This window comes from Rana temporaria, chromosome 7 (genome assembly GCF_905171775.1).
Source record: "Rana temporaria chromosome 7, aRanTem1.1, whole genome shotgun sequence".
In the NCBI taxonomy this organism is placed as follows: Eukaryota; Metazoa; Chordata; class Amphibia; order Anura; family Ranidae; genus Rana; species Rana temporaria.
The window spans coordinates 201,118,627-201,135,933 of NC_053495.1; the positions used below are offsets into that span (position 1 = coordinate 201,118,627).

A 17,307-nucleotide genomic window follows, 5' to 3' on the forward strand; every position below is an offset into this window, starting at 1 on the left:
GGTTGTTTGAACAAGGCCTTAAAGCGGGAGTTCACCCGAAAGAACTTTTTTTAACATTAGATTGAGGCTAATTACGGGAAGCAGAATCGGGTGTTTTTTTTTAAATCAAAGCCGTACTTACCGTTTTAGAGATCGACGTTCTCCCGCCGCTTCCGGGTATGGTCTTCGGGACTGGGCGTTCCTATTTGATTGACAGGCTTCCGACGGTCGCATACAGCGCGTCACGAGTTGCCGAACGTCTGTGCGGTTCTATACAGCGCCTGCACACCGACGTTCGGCTACTTTCTGAAACTCGTGACGCGCTGTATGCGACGGTCGGAAGACTGTCAATCAAATAGGAACGCCCAGTCCCGCAGCCCACACCGGAAGCGGCGGGAGAACATCGATCTCTAAAACGGTAAGTACTGCATTGATTTAAAAAAAAAACACCCGATTCTGCTTCCCGTAATTAGCCTCAATCTAATGTTAAAAATTTCAACAGGTCCTATCGGGATTTGTGCGTCGGAGGGACTACAGAGGCACTTTAGGAGACAAATTGCTTTTATTTAAGGCCTCGTACACACGACCGAACATGTCTGCTGAAACTGGTCCGTCGGACCAGTTTCCGCGGACATGTTCGGTCGTTTGTACGGCCGACTGGACAATTTTCCGGCGGATCAGACAGTTTCCAGTGGACAAATGTTTCTTAACATGCTAAGAAACATGTCCGCTGGAAGCCTGTGCGTCGAACATGTTCGGTCGTCTGTACGACTCACCGGACATGTCCGCTCGGCCGAAAGCCCTCGCATGCGTCAAAGTGATTCGACGCATCCGTGGAAGCATTGACCTTCCAGGGTCGCACACGTCGCTGCGTCGACGGCGCGGCCACGTCACCCCGTTCGCTGTCCGCGGGAAATTTGGTCTGATGGTGTGTACAGCCATCAGACCAAAATCCGACCAGCGGACATGTCCGATGAAAACGGTCCGCGGACCGTTTTCATTGGACATGTCCCGTCGTGTGTACGAGGCCTTAACAGCTGGCAGGATTTCCATTGCTACTGTAGATCTCGGGAATCTCCCATAATTCCTGTTGAGCTACTGAAATCTAAACTTTCATGGATTATGGTTAATGAACTACTCTCAGGATTGTTCAATGATAAGATGTCATTTTTTGCCCGGTTCCTCTACAGGAGGACTGGTGATCCCCCCCCCCCTATCAGCAGCCCTGCCTCTGATGATGTGCCGAATCAACGGCACAAATCCAGAAGAGACAACAGCCCCCGATATAACAGCCATAGAAGATAGCGGTGCAGGACCTTGTCTGTGGCAGGCAATCGGCAGATAGCAATAGGACAACCAGCCATGTGCAGAACGGAAACATTTGTTTTGTTTGTTCCAGATAAATTCGTTATGTTACTAATTTTGTTTCACTGATTTGTTTCAGAATTTGTTTAATTTAATTTAGTTTTGTTTATTCATTAATTCCAAATTCCAATTCCAAATTCCGAATTCCAAATTTTTCTGAAGGATTCGAACTCTGTGTAAAGAATAGCTGGTTGTTAAGCAGCGGGCCGGGGAGCCGGCCATTGCGTCCTTAACAACCGATGACAACTGATGTCAGCGGGCTTCCCCACAGACAGCTGAATGTAAAAAAAAAAAGAGTGCCGGCAATTAAAAAGTAAAAAAAAAAAAAAAAAACGAGATTCGTTACTATATTAATTACAGGTAGGGTGTAGTAGCGCTTGCCCAATAAAACTATTTAAATAAAATGACAATCCAAAAAAGTATAAATGTAAAACCGTCAAGCCACCACCGACTGTAGGTCTAAAGGTTTTCCACTCAAAATGTCCAAAGAAATAACCACCCAATATTTAAAAATCAAATATGGTAAGTGGTAATGCGGTAAGATACCGTGATGGCACTTGCTAGGAACTATCTAAAAATAGATCAAGAAAGTAAAATCATGTATGAGTATCCAAAAATATCTGTAAGTATATATGTTCCACTTCAAGTCAAACCCGCCCAGCATCAATCAATTGATGTAGAGGGTAAAGAGAGTGAAATATTAATAATAAAAAACTGATTGAGTAGACAAACGTGCCACCAAGAGCATCGTGCTACCAAAAAAATCCATAAATATGATGAGGAATAAAAATATATCGTAGACCAAAAGTTATATTAAATTGTGAATAAAGATTCCTATAATGATGCTACATCAATATAAAGTGCAATGTGCAAAATGATATATATAATAATTATCAGTGAAAGGAATAATGAAATCCAGTGAGAAATCTAAAAAATAAAAATACAATTCATGCATCAGTGAAAATAAAGTCCAAAATTATTTTGCAGTGAAATAGTAGCGGTGAAAAAATATGTGTCCCATACAGTAAATCCCTTAAGGGATTAAAATCAAATATACTGTTAGAAAAAAATATAAAATAAAAAATAATAAAAAACATGCCAAAGTGACAAATGCACAATTGTGCAAATACAACGAAATCCAAAGTTCAAAATGTATTTCTTTAAAACTTCAATCGCTGATTTCCAGTGTATTAAGTGCTCCACCAACAATCGATGATTCAGTGCATCAAAATAAACATGCACACGTGCTTAAAAGGAAGATAATAGATGCCACTCGTCTCTCAGTGCAAGTGTGGGATAAGCGTTTCCACCAGCCCCTTACCTTAGTAAGGCTTTGAAAAAAGCCTAATGTAGTGCTGTTCAGGATGGGATATACCTCACACAGTCAGCTTGCTGTTCCAAATTCCGCACCTGAGCGCTCGACCATCTCAGCGCTCTTTGCAGCAGATCCTCTCACTCAGGCCGTGCGTGTTCTATTGAGCTCAATAGAACACGCACGGCCTGAGTGAGAGGATCTGCTGCAAAGAGCGCTGAGATGGTCGAGCGCTCAGGTGCGGAATTTGGAACAGCAAGCTGACTGTGTGAGGTATATCCCATCCTGAACAGCACTACATTAGGCTTTTTTCAAAGCCTTACTAAGGTAAGGGGCTGGTGGAAACGCTTATCCCACACTTGCACTGAGAGACGAGTGGCATCTATTATCTTCCTTTTAAGCACGTGTGCATGTTTATTTTGATGCACTGAATCATCGATTGTTGGTGGAGCACTTAATACACTGGAAATCAGCGATTGAAGTTTTAAAGAAATACATTTTGAACTTTGGATTTCGTTGTATTTGCACAATTGTGCATTTGTCACTTTGGCATGTTTTTTATTATTTTTTATTTTATATTTTTTTCTAACAGTATATTTGATTTTAATCCCTTAAGGGATTTACTGTATGGGACACATATTTTTTCACCGCTACTATTTCACTGCAAAATAATTTTGGACTTTATTTTCACTGATGCATGAATTGTATTTTTATTTTTTAGATTTCTCACTGGATTTCATTATTCCTTTCACTGATAATTATTATATATATCATTTTGCACATTGCACTTTATATTGATGTAGCATCATTATAGGAATCTTTATTCACAATTTAATATAACTTTTGGTCTACGATATATTTTTATTCCTCATCATATTTATGGATTTTTTTGGTAGCACGATGCTCTTGGTGGCACGTTTGTCTACTCAATCAGTTTTTTATTATTAATATTTCACTCTCTTTACCCTCTACATCAATTGATTGATGCTGGGCGGGTTTGACTTGAAGTGGAACATATATACTTACAGATATTTTTGGATACTCATACATGATTTTACTTTCTTGATCTATTTTTAGATAGTTCCTAGCAAGTGCCATCACGGTATCTTACCGCATTACCACTTACCATATTTGATTTTTAAATATTGGGTGGTTATTTCTTTGGACATTTTGAGTGGAAAACCTTTAGACCTACAGTCGGTGGTGGCTTGACGGTTTTACATTTATACTTTTTTGGATTGTCATTTTATTTAAATAGTTTTATTGGGCAAGCGCTACTACACCCTACCTGTAATTCATTTATTCTGAGTGCGTGAGCATTTTTAGTAGTGGCAGCTGCTTATTAGTTGTTATTTATAGTTTATTTCTACCTTGGGTAGGTTGATTTGCGCATTAGTTCCCCCCCTTTTTCATACTCGTTACTATATTATCTGGAGATTCGGATATATTTGAATCCTCAAATAACCAAAAATTCATCGGAATTTATATTCGGGCCGAATATAACCTTCCCAATCCGACATATCCCCCTCTCAATACGAGATATAACCCTTCCAATCCAACATATTACCCTCCCAATTTCAAGATATCACCCTTCCAATCCGACATATCACCCTCCCAATCCGAGATATCACCCTCCCAATCCGAGATGTCACCCTCCCAATCCGAGATATCGCCCTCCCAATCCGAGATATCACCCTCCCAATCCGAGATGTCACCCTCCCAATCCAAGATATCACCCTCCCAATCTGAGATATCACCCTCCCAATCCGATATATCACCCTCCTTATCTGAGATTTAACCCTCCCAATTCGAGATATCACCCTCCCAATCCGAGATGTCACCCTCCCAATCTGAGATAGCACCCTCCCAATCCGAGATAGCACCCTTTCAATTCGAGATATCACCCTCCCAATCCGAGATATCACCCTCCCAATCCGAGATATCACCCTCCCAATCCGAGATATCACCCTCCTAATCCGATATATCACCCTCCTTATCTGAGATTTAACCCTCCCAATTCGAGATATCACCCTCCCAATCCTAGATGTCACCCTCCCAATCTGAGATAGCACCCTCCCAATCCGAGATATCACCCTCCCAATCCGAGATATCACCCTCCCAATCCGAGATATCACCCTCCTAATCCGATATATCACCCTCCTTATCTGAGATTTAACCCTCCCAATTCGAGATATCACCCTCCCAATCCGAGATGTCACCCTCCCAATCTGAGATAGCACCCTCCCAATCCGAGATATCACCCTCCCAATCCGAGATATCACCCTCCCAATCCGAGATATCACCCTCCCAATCCGAGATATCACCCTCCTAATCCGATATATCACCCTCCTTATCTGAGATTTAACCCTCCCAATTCGAGATATTACCCTCCCAATCTGAGATATCACTCTCCCAAGCTAAGAAATTTGCTGTCCCCTCAAAATAACTCAACACACAGCCATTAATGTCTAAACCACTGGTGACAATCAATCAATCTGAGATATAATCCTCCCAATCCGAGATATCACCCTTTCAATCCGAGATATCACCCTCCCAATCCGAGATATCACCCTCCCAATCCGAGATATCACCCTCCCAATCTGAGATATCACCCTCCCAATCCGAGATATCACCCACCCAATCCGAGATATCGCCCTCCCAATCCGAGATATCACCCTCCCAATCCGAGATATCACCCTCCCAATCCGAGATATCACCTTCCCAATCCGAGATATCGCCCTCCCAATCCGAGATATCACCCTCCCAATCCGAGATATCGCCCTCCCAATCTGAGATATCCCCCTCCCAATCCGAGATATCACCCTCCCAATCCGAGATATCACCCTTCCAATCCCAGATAGCACCCTTTCAATCCGAGATATCACCCTCCCAATCCGAGATATCGCCCTCCCAATCTGAGATATCACCTTCCCAATCCGAGATATCACCCTTCCAATCCGACATATCCCCCTTCCAATCCGAGATATCACCCTTCCAATCCGAGATATAAACTTTCCAATCTGAGATATCATCCTTTCAATCCGAGATATAAACTTTCCAATCTGAGATATCACCCTTTCAATCCGAGATATAAACTTTCCAATCTGAGATATCACCCTTCCAATCCGAGATATAAACTTTCCAATCTGAGATATCATCCTTTCAATCCGGCAGCATATCGGTATGTCGCTGGTCAGCAATTGGTTAAACCGGTTTGGTGTCACATTAAGAAAATAATACAATGTAACAAAAAGCAATCCATAGAATGAGTTGGGTGTCTTTTATTGAACATAAAGGGTTCCACCAGTTTTGGAATCTCTTCCCCCCGGACGGACGAGGAATGCGATCCGCGCCGTATAATCAGGGCCTACAGATCTCGGTCTAGAATGCATAACTAATAGCAACAGGCAAATTTCCGGGATTCTCGGACTTGCTATCTCATGGAATGAGTGAAACATCTGTGACTCCAGGGCAGTGCGGGGAATACTCGGGGAGTTACACAGAGTTCCTGCTTTTTCTTTTGTTTCCACTGAAGTGGCGGAGGACACAAATCCCCCGTCATTGTCCTCCTGCTTCGTCAAAGGGAGTGGAAAGAACTTGGCTGGAGTTGTGGAATCCGTCCTTTGGTCAGGCATGTGAGCGATCCGACGTGGAGGGGCCGAGGATCTGTTTTCAGGTACGTCCCCGGCTTGTCTTGGCTGAACGTCAGCGCCGTTTTCCTCTCGCAGTCATAACAGACGGGGGAACAAAAAATCTTGTTGTAGCTTCGGAATGAGGAATTCGTGTTTTCCAGATTCTCCATGCTTGTTCCTGGAGCTCTGAGAACTACGTGTGAGTGGGGACCTGTCTGTGGAACATGGCGTTGTAGTTCTGCGGTTTTTTTTTTGCGTTATTCAAGCGTTTTTCAAGCGTTATTCAGGCGTTTTTCGAGCGTTATTCAAGCGTTTTTGGAGCGTTATTCAAACGTTTTTTTTTGCGTTATTCGAGTGTTAGTCAAGCGTTTTTCGAGCGTTATTCAAGCGTTTTTCGAGCGCTACTCAAGCCTTTTTCAAGCGTTTTTCGAGCGTTATTCAAGCGTTTTTGGAGCGTTATTCAAGCGTTTTTAGAGCGTTATATGAGCGTTTTTTGAGCGTTATTTGGGCGCTTTTTGAGCGCTATTCAAGCGTTCTTCAAGCGTTTTTTCGAGCGTTATTCGACCGTTTTTCGAGCGTTTTTCGAGCGTTATTCAAGCGTTTTTTGGAGGGTTTTTCGAGCGTTATTAGAGCGTTACACGAGCGTTTTTTCAGCGTTAATCAAGAGTTTTTCAAGCATTATTTGAGCGTTATTCGAGCGTTATTCAAGCGTTTTTTGGAGGGTTATTCAAGCGTTTTTCGAGCATTATACAAGCGTTATTCGAGTGTTTTTCGAGCATTATACAAGCGTTTTTCGAGCGTTATTCGAGCGTTTTGTCGAGCGTTATTCGAGCGTTTTTCGAGCGTTATACAATCGTTATTCGAGCGTTATTCCAGCGTTTTTTCGAGCGTTATACAATCTTTATTCGAGCGTTATCAATGCAATCCCAATGTGCTGGTAAAGCACCGCTAAGACCCTAACGTTTTAGGGCTTTTTTGCAGTGCCTCAGTGTGGAAGGGCAAGGCGTTTTTACAGCGCTTTCAATTAATTTCAATGGAGAGGGGCGTTTTTGGAGCATTTTTTTTAGCACCCAAAAGCTGCTCTAAGGCCCCTTTCACACTGGGGCTTTTTTCGAGCGTTATTTGAGCGTTTTTCGAGCAGTATTACAGCGTTATTCAAGTGTTTTTCGAGCAGTATTACAGCGTTATTCGAGCGTTTTTCGAGCAGTATTACAGCATTATTCAAGTGTTTTTTCGAGCAGTATTACAGCGTTTTTCGCGCGTTATTACAGCGTTATTCGAGCGAAGCCTCATCTGCAATCCCAATGTGCTGGTAAAGCACCAATAAGGCCCCTTTCACACTAGGGTCTTTTTCGAGCGTTATTCGAGCGTTTTTCAAGCGTTATTCGAGCATTATTACAGCGTTATTTGAGCGAAGCCTCATCTGCAATCCCAATGTGCTGCTGATAAAGCACCGCTAAGACCCTAACGTTTTAGGGCGTTTTTGCAGTGCCTCAGTGTGAAAGGGTAAGGCGTTTTTACAGCGCATTCAATTAATTTCAATGGAGAGGGGCATTTTTGGAGCGTTTTTTTCAGCGCCCAAAAGATGCTCCAAAGATGCTGCTTGCAGGACTCAGTGTGAAAGGGTACATTGAGATGCATGGAGAGCGTTTTATGAGCTTTTTAAGAGCGCTATTTTTAACGCTAAAACGCTGTAAAAACGCTTCAGTGTGAAAGGGGTCAAATGATGCCGCTTGCAGGACTTTTTTCAACGCCCCGCCAACGCAACGCCTCAGTGTGAAAGGGCAAGGCGTTTTTACAGTGCTTTTTATTAATTTCAATGGAGAGGGGCGTTTTTGGAGCGTTTTTTTCAGCGCCCAAAAGCTGCTCCAAAGATGCTGCTTGCAGGCCTGAGTATCAGATATAATGTTTGGGGGTTCTAAGTAATTTTCTAGCAAAAAAAAAATGTTTTTAACTTGTAATCAACAAATCTCAGAAAGAGATAAAAATAAATAAATTGACAGCGCTATATAAGTACAGTGGAACCTTGGGTTACGAGCGTAATCCGTTCCAGGAGAATGCTCGTAATCCAAAGCACTCGCATATCAAAGCGAGTTTTCCTATTGAAGTCAATGGAAACGGAAATAATTTGTTCCGCCTTGACTTCAATGTGATGCAATACCGAATGCAGCCAGAGGTATGACGCCAGAGAGTGCCGAAAACGGGCGAAAAGGCCAGAGGACACGTTTCCGGCGCCCCCGTACCTCAGGCCAAATGAGGTACTGCAGGCCTATTTTTGGCTCTGCTCGGCATCTGCGCCCCCGTACCTCAGGCCAAATGAGGTACCGCAGGCCTATTTAGCTTGAATTCTGCTTGTCTCGAAGAAGCAACACTCGCAAACCGAGTCAGAATTAAAAAAAAAAAAAAAAGTTGCTCGCAAATAAAAACGCTCTCAAACCAAGTTACTCTTAAACCCGAGGTTCCACTGTACTTGAAATAAAAAAATAAGTAATTCCTATAATATATAAAAATTAAATAAAATTGTTCCTCCCTTTAACTACTTCAATACCGGCCCATCGCCATATGATGTCCACAGAGGGGATCTCCCATCCTGGGTGGACGTCATATGACGTCCTGAGCTTTGCGGGGGGGATATCTGAATGATGGGTGCAGCTAGAGGCATCATTCAAATATCCATGTCTTTAGTCGGCGATCCTGCGCACCATAAGAACGATCTTGACCACTCTTATAGGCGGCGGGAGGGGACATCCCCCCTCCCGCCACCATCCCCCCCCCTCCCGCCGCCATCCGGTGCTTCTGCAGGCTCTCCTGTGCCATCGGGGGCCCGGAGAAAGAATCGTACCGGCGCTGGCAGGAAGCATAGAGATGACTGGTGACCATCTGGTCACCAGTCATCTCTATGACCGTCGGAGGCCCGGGCGCGATGTGATGACGTCACGCCCGGGTACCCTCAAGTAAACAAAGCCGCGGTTGCGGCTAGTGAGCTACACTGATCATGAGATCGGTGAAATTTTTTTCACCGATCTCATGCTTTCCAGCCTGGAGGAGAGATGTGGGGTCTTATTGACCATCTCTCCATAAAGAGGACCTGTCACACACATTTCCTATTACAAGGGATGTTTACATTCCTTGTAATAGGAATAAAAGTGATAAAAAAAAAAAAAAAAGTGCAAAAAAAAAAATAAAGAAGTAAAAAAAAATTTTTTAAACGCCCCTGTCCCCAGTAGCTCGCGCGCAGAAGTAAATACACTGTTTAAACCACATATGTGAGGTATAGCCGCGTGCGTTAGAGTGCGAGCAACAATTCTAGCACTAGATCTCCTCTGTAAATCTAAACTGGTAACCTGTAAAAAAATTCAAAGCGTTGCCTATGGAGATTTTTAAGTACCAAAGTTTGGCGCCATTCCATGAGTGTGTGCAATTTTAAAGCGTGACATGTTAGGTATCTATTTACTCGGTGTAACATCATCTTTCATACTTTACAAAAAAATTGGGCTAACTTTACTGTTTTGTTATTTTTTTAATTTATGAAACAATTTTTTTCCCCCCAAAAAAAGGCGTTTGAAAAATTGTTGCGCAAACACCGTGCAAGATAAAACATTGCAATGACCGCCATTTTATTCCCTAGGGTGTCTGCTAAAAAAAAAACATATATAATGTTTGGGGGTTCTGAGTAATTTTCCAGCAAAAGAATGATGATTTGTACATGTAGGAGAGAAGTGCCAGAATAGGCCCGGTATTGAGGTGGGTATAAAAGCCCCGTATTGAAGTGGTTAAATTTTTTTTCCTGTTTTAAATCAATGAAAAGCATTCGTCCAGCACGGGAAATAGCCCAATAACATTTTTTTTTGGTTTTGTTTTTTGCCCTATTTACACAGAACAAAAATATATGGGGCCATATTCTGAGTATAGTTACGATGGAGTATCTCAGGATACTCCATCATATCTCTCTTTTTTGGCCCGCGTATCTATGCGAGTGATTCTTAGAATCATTTTCGCATAGATACGCTTAAAGGGTCACTAAAGGAATTTTTTTTTTTAGCTAAATAGCTTCCTTTACCTTACTGCAGTCCTGGTTTCATGTCCTCATTGTTCGTTTTTGCTTTGATGTTGCTGTAAATCCTCTCTGTTCTGGACACTTCCTGGTTGCCTGTTTCCTGATAACCACAGTACTGGGAGATTTCTCACGGTGGTCACTAATCAAGGAGGTGTGAGTAAAACGAAACTGGATTGGTGCTGAGGAGTTTTAGACAAAGTATCACTGCTCTCTATTGGCTGACTGCCCTCTAGTGGCTCTCTGTACATCAGAGAACCAGCAAACAACAGCAAAAACGAAACTACACTGCACATGGGCATCCGCTCCATAGGGCAAGGGGGGGCAATTGACCCCCCCTGGAAAATTGAGAAGGTGTCGAAGAGTCTAACGGTTGTGGGCTGTCTGAGCAGTCTCGGCCCGGATGTCACACAGGCACAGCGAGCAGAGTGAAGCCGCCTCCCCCTGTTAATGTGTACACAGGGGGAGGGAACCTGCTGTGCCTGTGCCGCGCTGATGGCTGATCTGGGGTACTGAATGGGATGAGGGGAGGGGGGTCCGTCTGTGCTGAATGGAGGGGTCTGGGTGGAATGGGGGGGTCTGTGCTGAATGGGGGGTCCATCTGTGCTGAATGGAGGGGTCTGTGCTGAAGGGGGGTCTGTACATTCTATAGGCTATATTTATATGGGCATGGAGTGAAGCTGAATTATCTCAAGAGCTATTTCACACTGCCAGCTGACCGCGTTATCGGTAAAGCGCCACTAAAAAGCAGCGCTTTACCATAGTTTTAGCTGCGCTATTGAGCCACTAGCTGGGCGCTTTTAACCCCTGTTAGCGTTTTAAGTAAGGGTTAACTGCGACTGTGTATCACCGCTGCCAAAGCGCCCCCCTCTGAAAAAATTTCAGCGGACGCCCATGACACTGCAGGCACATTATATGATTGTTTTTTTATCTATTTTTAATCATTTTTAAAAGGAATCAGTTAACTATTATGTCTCTATACCATGTAAACAGTCATTTCAGCTAAAAAAATTTTTTCCTTTAGTGACCCTTTAAGATCCGACATGTGTAAGTCACTTATACTGTCGGATCTTAAATGTAATTACCCAGCCGGCCGCTAGGTGGCGTTTACGTTCAGGTCTCATTTGTTTATGCAAATGAGCCTGATACGCCGATTCCCGAACGAATTCGCGTCGCGTAACCGTCGCTAACGTCGTTTGCGTAAGCGTAAGGTTACCCCTGCTATATGAGGGGTAACCTTACGCCAGTCCCACGTAGGCCATGTTAAGTATGGCGTCGGGTCCGCGTCGTCTTTTCCCGTCGGGTACGTCGTTTCCCTAAGTGGTTCTTGAATACGACTTTACGTCAATGACGCACACGTCGGCGTCATTGATGTTTTCCGCCGAGAACTGGAGCATGCGCACTGGGCTATTTTAAGCCCGGCGCATGCGCAGTTCGTTCGAATCGGGGGCGCGCTTAATTTAAATACAAGCCGCCCCCTTGGAGTTACGCGGGGATACGCCGGGCCAATTACACTACGCCGCCCCAAACTACGGAGCAAGTGTTTGGGGAATACAGCACTTGCTCCTGTAAGTTGGGGCGGCGGAGTGTAAATGGCTTACGCGACGCCCGCCCAAAATCTACGGGAATATGGCCCATGGACTTTCCGTTTGCTCGCCGCCCACTGATCACTACATGTGTGGTGAACTTTTTGCCGCAGATGTGAAGTGAAGCATCACAGCCATGGCTTGTAAACCCCCCTCCCCCCATCCCTTGCCTATTGGGTGTAGTTGGCAGGCAGCAAAAAACGGAAGTCTAAATGAAACCTAAAAGACGCACTTTGTCGTGCTTATCAAACATCACCCAATCAGGTAATCCGATGACAACGTTGCCTCAAGCGCAGGAATGATGTCACCGGGAGAGCCTGCCGCCATGGGATACAGAAGCTCTAATATTTATCCGTCGCATTTTTCCCCGTAAAAAAAAAAAAAAAAAAAAAGTTTTTACAATTTAACTCCCGTTACGGCGGGCGAATGAATCCCTTTCCGCTCATCGTTACTTTGATACATAAAGATTTTCTTCAAAGTCAGCATTCTGCCGCCGCGTGCGTCGGCTTCACAAAGCGGCCCGCCAAAGACGCCGCTGGCGCGGTGGCAGACGCGGTGGCAGACGCGGAGATGGAATCTGTCGCTTTAATATCGAAAGTTCTTTTTTTTTTTGGCAGGTGCGAGGCTCCGTTTTTTTTTTTTTTTTTCTTCCCCCTCTTTGATGCCAGTATTGATAATGAGAATAATCCATTGAGCCGACGCGAAGGCCGCGCTGCGGAGCCGCTATCGGATTTCAGGCACACACACCTGCATCCCTCAGGCGGTCAGGTGCGGAGGAATGCCAGGCATCCATGCAGGCTTATCTCCGGCAATCTCACTCCATTAGCATATTCTATTCCACGTCTTCTAGGAAAAGAAGTGTGGGGGGGTGGTGGGGGGGGGGGTTCGGACAAAGCGAGAGGCGGCGTTGGCTGGATTGCGGGGGATCGATGTGGGAAATGGCGGCGGCTGCCAACTGGGCGAAGCATTTGCGGCGCTGTTTTCTGATGTTCTGCAGCTGCGATCGGAGCGCGCCTGTAATAAAATCTCACGCCGTTCCTTCCTTTCACATCCTAAACTTTTTCTTTTTTTTTTTATGACTTTTTAGAACTCGTCCTAAAACTTTGCCGCGAGAGCCGAGCGAATATTGAGCGTCTCGCTGCGACGTCGTGATAACGAGCCTTGCCAATCAATGGCGTGGGGGGGAGGGTGACCTATTGGCCTTTCGGGGCCAGTTCACACCATAGAAACGCAGTGCGGATGCGTTCCAGATGCGCATTTTTTATGCATTTTTTATGCAGTCCAGTGCGTTTTTGATGCGTTTTTGATGAAGTCCAGTGCATTTTTTCCCCCTCTGTTTTTTTCTTAGGGCCAGTTCACACCACATGCAGTCCAGTGCGATTTTTTTTTCATGCATCAAAAACGCATGGAAAGTAGGTTGTATGGTTTTCAATGGCCTAGTTCACACCAGTGCGTTCCAGAAAAAAAAAGTAGAAAATACTGCGCATTTCCTGCACTGGATTGTACTGGAACGCTGCCAAATGCATCAAAAACGCACCGGATTGCACCTAAATGCACTGCAACACACATTTCCCTATTTAGGGCCAGTTCACACCACATGCAGTCCAGTGTGTTGTTTTCTGCATCAAAAATGCATGGAAAGTAGGGCAAATGGTTTTCAATCGTATAGTTCACACCAGTGCTTGTAGTTCCAGTGCCGGTGCGTTCCGGTTCCAGAAAAAAAAAGTAGAACATGCTGCATTTTTATACCTGTACTGGGGGACAGATCTGTGCTTGGGAGGGGGACTGTACTGGAGGGGGAGATCTGTACTGGGGGAATTCTATAACTGGGGGGGGGGGGGTACACCTGTACTGGGGGGCAGATCTGTGCTTGGGAGGGGGACTGTACTGGAGGGGGAGATCTGTACTGGGGGAATTCTATAACTGGGGGGTATACCTGTACTGGGGGGCAGATCTGTGCTTGGGAGAGGGACTGTACTGGGAGGTAGATCTGTAATTGTAGGGCAGATCTGTCCTGGGGGATCGGCACTGGGGGGGGGGGGGTAGTATCTGTATTGGGGGGAGCTGGCTCTTGTGTGGAGTTATGTAAATATCAAAATGCCTTGATGGGTGAATGTCAGTCTAGAGAAGTGGGTGTTCCAAGCTCGGGGGGAGGGGGGGGGATTATTGTAGTGAAGGGGGAGATCTATACTGGGAAAGAGTTTTGTTGTGGATGGGGATATCTGTACTGGGGGGGGGGGGACCTGGGGGGATTCTATAACTGTGAGTATACCTGTACTGGGGGACAGATCTGTGCTCGGGAAGGTGAAGGTACGGGGGGGGTAGATCTGTAGTGGGGGAAAATCTGTACTGGGGGAACGCTATAACTGGAGGAGTGTACCTGTACTGGGGGACAGATCTGTGCTTGGGAGGGGGACTGTACTGGAGGGGGAGATCTGTACTGGGGGAATTCTATAACTGGGGGGGGTACACCTGTACTGGGGGGCAGATCTGTGCTTGGGAGAGGGACTGTACTGGGAGGTAGATCTGTAATTGTAGGGCAGATCTGTCCTGGGGGATCGGCGCTGGGGGACAGATCTGTGCTCGGGAAGGTGACAGTACCGGGGGGTAGATCTGTAGTGGGGGGAAATCTGTACTGGGGGAACGCTATAACTGGAGGAGTATACCTGTACTGGGGGACAGATCTGTGCTTGGGAGGGGGACTGTACTGGAGGGGGAGATCTGTACTGGGGGAACGCTAAAACTGGAGGAGTATACCTGTACTGGGGGACAGATCGTTGCTCGGGAAGGTGACGGTACCGGCGGGTAGATCTGTAGTGGGGGGAAATCTGTACTGGGGGAATGCTATAACTGGAGGAGTATACCTGTACTGGGGGACAGATCGTTGCTCGGGAAGGTGACGGTACCGGCGGGTAGATCTGTAGTGGGGGGAAATCTGTACTGGGGGAATTCTATAACTGGAGGAGTATACCTGTACTGGGGGACAGATCTGTGCTTGGGAGGGGGACTGTACTGGAGGGGGAGATCTGTACTGGGGGAATTCTATAACTTGGAGGGCATACCTGTACTGGGGGGCAGATCTGTGCTTGGGAGGGGGACTGTACTGGAGGGGGAGATCTGTACTGGGGGAATTCTATAACTGGAGGAGTATACCTGTACTGGGGGACAGATCTGTGCTTGGGAGGGGGACTGTACTGGAGGAGGAAATCTGTACTGGGGAAACGCTATAACTGGAGGAGTATACCTGTACTGGGGGACAGATCTGTGCTCGGGAAGGTGACGGCAGTGCCGGGGGGTAGATCTGTAGTGGGGGGGAAATCTGTACTGGGGGAACGCTATAACTGGAGGAGTATACCTGTACTGGGGGACAGATCTGTGCTTGGGAGGGGGACTGTACTGGAGGGGGAGATCTGTACTGGGGGGATTCTATAACTGGGGGGTATACCTGTACTGGGGGACAGATCTGTGCTTGGGAGGGGGACTGTACTGGAGGGGAGATCTGTACTGGGGGAATTCTATAACTGGGGGGGGGGGGTATACCTGTACTGGGGGCAGATCTGTGCTTGGGAGGGGGACTGTACTGGAGGGGAGATCTGTACTGGGGGAATTCTATAACTGGGGGGGGGTATACCTGTACTGGGGGGCAGATCTGTGCTTGGGAGGGGGACTGTACTGGAGGGGAGATCTGTACTGGGGGAATTCTATAACTGGGGGGGGGGGTATACCTGTACTGGGGGCAGATCTGTGCTTGGGAGGGGGACTGTACTTGGAGGTAGATCTGTAATTGTAGGGCAGATCTGTCCTGGGGGATCGGCACTGGGGGGGGGGGGGTAGGATCTGTACTGGGGGGGAGCTGGCTCTTGGGGGGAGTTATGCAAATATTAAAATGCCTTGATGGGTGGGTGTCAGTCTGGAGGAACTTCCTGGACAGACTGTATTCTCATGCAGACCACCCTAGGTAGCGCCCTAGGCTGCTGAGCCTCCATGATTGACAAAACTGAAATCCAATGAATGAAAGGGGCGGGCCAGGGACAGTCAGGCCCCGGGGGGGGGGGGGAATTGCTAACACAAATTCTAGATGTCCTCCAGCCAGGAAATGAGGCGGGGCTTTATATAAGTTGCTGCAGCTTCTAATGCACATTGTGAGAAGCTCACAGTGTGTAGTGAAATCAGAGGGAGCAATTTCAGCCCCGGGAGAGGAGCCGCTACAACTGTGCAAGACTTGGGGGGGGGGTGCTGATGAGTACAGGTTGAGTACAGGGGTACAGTTGATTCAGCACTTGTGGTCCAGACTGGGAAATGGTCCAGGTCCTTGTCACCTCTATCCTGGCTATATTGGGGGTTGCACAGTTTGTCACGGTGACCCCCCTTTATAATATTTATTCCTGCAGTAAAAATTGAATTTTTCTTTTGTATAGGAATTGATTAGCATAGATCTGCGGGGGGATACAACGTGTCCATTTTATCGGGATATATCTCTTCATTTCATCTAATAGATGGATCTATTTTGCATTGAATAACTATAAGTTACATTCTCAGCCCGGGACTTGGCACCGAGCGAGACGGCGGTCAGTAATTTCATTTAGCCCCAATCATTTTTATTGCGCCTTGGACACCGAGCCAGGGAACTTGCTGCCATCTTGGCTCGAGAAACGCGCCGCGAACTGCAAGGGAAGCGCATTGTTGGGATACAAAGAGATGGAGCGGCATTAAAACAACAGGCAATTAGCCGACTCGTGGGAATTGGGGGCCAGGCTGTAAAATAAGTAAAAAAAATATATATATATATATTTATTTAATCATTATTCTGACCCCGCGCCGAGTGGTGCGGCCGCCGCTCGTAAAGAACGACGGGCGCAGTCAGGGAGGCTTTTGAAAACCGGTCAAGATTTCTATTTAGTTTGTGGCAAATTAATAGTTTATCAGTTTTTATTAGTGATCGTTGTTTGGCTTGGGAAATTTGGACGTAAGATTTAAATGGCAACGGCAGAAAAATCGCGAAATACAGTACATGGCCGCAGTACTGATGTGCAAAAAAAAAATACGCGCGCCTGCCGCGGGCTCCGTGACCGTGCCCGCGGGACCTGCGGACTCGATGTCCGCCTGGTGCCCGAGATCGTGTCACGGAGCTGAAGAACAGGGAGATGCCTGTGTAAACAAAGCATCTCCACACAGTAATGCGAGGCTTTCTCCCTGGTGTGGAGAAAGCCTCTTGAGGGGGGAGGGGGCGAGCAGGAGAGTCGGGACACTCTCTACTTTGCAGATAGGGAAATGAGCTGTGTGTTAGTGGGCGTCCTGACACTCCTGCTCGCCCCCTCCCCCCTCAAGAGGCTTTCTCCACACCAGGGAGAAAGCCTTGCATTACTGTGTGGAGTTACA

At 46.2% G+C, this 17,307-nt stretch overlaps 1 protein-coding gene across 1 annotated transcript in view; it reads left to right on the plus strand.

The window, feature by feature from the left end:
* Positions 1 to 5,964: 5,964 nt before the first annotated feature.
* Positions 5,965 to 17,307, plus strand: part of LOC120946085 (FRAS1-related extracellular matrix protein 1-like) — a 208,926-nt gene continuing 197,583 nt past the window's right edge. Inside the window, exon 1 of the mRNA XM_040360818.1 lies at positions 5,965 to 6,332. The gene's annotated coding sequence lies outside the window, so the exon portion shown is untranslated. The remainder of the gene's footprint in view (positions 6,333 to 17,307) is intronic.